The sequence below is a fragment of the Orycteropus afer genome, unplaced genomic scaffold (genome assembly GCF_000298275.1).
Source record: "Orycteropus afer afer isolate SDZICR_OR568_19922 unplaced genomic scaffold, OryAfe1.0 scaffold00703, whole genome shotgun sequence".
NCBI classification, from domain to species: Eukaryota; Metazoa; Chordata; class Mammalia; order Tubulidentata; family Orycteropodidae; genus Orycteropus; species Orycteropus afer.
In genome coordinates, this window is record NW_006922290.1 from 172,163 (window position 1) to 174,404 (window position 2,242).

The following is a 2,242-nucleotide window of genomic DNA, read 5'->3' on the forward strand; positions in this document are numbered from 1 at the left end:
GGGTTTGAACCGCCAGCCTTCTGGTTAGCAGTCAAGTGCCTTTAGGCACTACGCTACCAGAGCTCCTCCACTTAATTTGAAGGCACAACAAATCCTAAATTACTTTATTCATCTTCATTAGCAACTGACAATGCTCTCCCTACCTTTTTTTGATAATTGTTTTTACAGTTGATGTTAGGTTATCCCCCACCTCCTTTTGACTTGGCTTTACTTGTTCACAAGGCAATTTGCAATTTCATATGATATCCAATTTGGGGAATGTTTACAACATCTGTTAAAAGTATGTTGGGAAAAGTTGCAATTGTAGCCCAAATTATTTATAAAAGGTAGAGAATATTTTAACTTAAAAAATTTAATATCAGTTGATAAAACTATCTCTTGGAAGAAATTCACCTGAAAGAAGGGAAATTTAAATAATGGTAAGATTTAAATGATTCGTTGTCTTCACTGATCTTGTCCACTTGAAATGAAAGAGAGTAATAAAGGAATTCGGGGTTATACAACAGAAAGAACAGGAAAGAAACAGCTCCAGGAATTGTCACTTATCAAAAATGAGACTGGCACAGAAGGCTTTTGAAAGGCTCTGGCATTTTCCTGACCTAATGGAGATTGGTCACTGGATTCAATCCATGTCCAGTTTTGAAGAATCTTTTGGCTTCTTTTGCTTATCAGAGTTCTATTAGCCAAACCACATCTCGGAAATGTAATTCAAATGACTTCTTAAAATTCTAATAGCGTTTCTTCACATTATAATTACCTTTCCAAATTTGTGTTCTCAGCCTATAAAAGGATAATCTGACTCAGGGACCCTACCCAGAGCCTTCTTTGAAAAGACACTAGTAATCCTCTTGGCAAGGGCAGGGTGAAGAGGCTGTCTCATGTAAGAAGGTTTGAGTATAATCCTTGAGGATTTTCAGTGGGATCCTACTTTCTGTCAATACCACAAGTTCTTCAAAAGCAGACAGGCAAATCTGGTTAAACTTAGAAATCTTTGGAAAAGATTACTAATTCTCTCTCTTTTTCTTAGAGGAAGAAAAAGTGCTACTGGAATGCCAGTAGCACTCTGCTATCAGGGAAAAATGGTAAACAGTCCTTTGATATTTGTTTATGATGCTGTCTGGGAGTTCTTGTGGAGTTTACTTTAATGTCTATCAAATGAAGGAATGAGACTAAGGGCCCTTCCCGATTGGATGTCCCATCCCTCTGTAAAACTTCTGTCATTCAAGGGTACTTGTCAGGTTAAAGGAAGGGGAGAAGGAAACTGCAGGGTGATTTAAATATACACCCTTTGCATTTTCTCAAAATGCATTTAATCGTAACGTATAACCAGGATGTGGATATTTATTTCTTTGTGGTCAGGGGCAATATTCCTATTTCCATCAAAATTTTCTCCACTGCTAAAGGCATCCAAATATACTTTTATAATAAATACACAACAGACCAGCCCATTACTTATGCTTTGGTTTCTCTGAAACCTCTCTCAACACTGCCTCCCTTTCTTGCTCTCTCTCTCACACACACTTTTTTATTTAGAAGAAAGGAGCCAAGTAGAGACAAAGCAATGTAGTCTAATGGAAAAAAACACTGAAGTAACTCAGTCCTAGCTCCATAACTGCTAGTTGTGGTGTCCTAGACGAGGTTCTTTATTTCCCTCTTCCTTAGCGTCCTCCTCTGCAAAGTGAGAGATAATAACAAATAAGTTGCTATGAGACTGAAACAAATCAAATCTGCCCTTTGAACAATGTATGAAGGCATCTACTGTTATAAGGGTATTATTATCTGTTTAAATGGGAGGCAATTATTTGTCCTATACATACTTAGGAACCCATATACCACAATATAGAAATTTGAGGGTGGGTCCCCCTTAAAAAGCATGAGTTCAATAAGTAATTGTTATAGAGATGGGGGATAATTCTTTTTAATGTAAACTTTATATATAGTATATATATTAATTTATACCATTTATTCTGAAAGTAAGACTTATCTATGCAGAAGGAAGTCAGTCTTGGTCCCGCTTAAATTGGGTAGAATGAATTCTTGATGTATATAAAATAATATTAATGCCATGGCAAGGACTTAAGTTTCAAGGGTTTAGAACTGTAGTTCAGAGGTCACCCAGTTTAACCCTCAAGCCTGGTCAGGTACCTGTTGTTGTTGTTATGTGCTGTCGAGTCGGCCCTGACTCATAGTGACCCCTCCTTGGGTTGCTGAGGCAGTATCACTATGGAAGTAGATTGCCCAA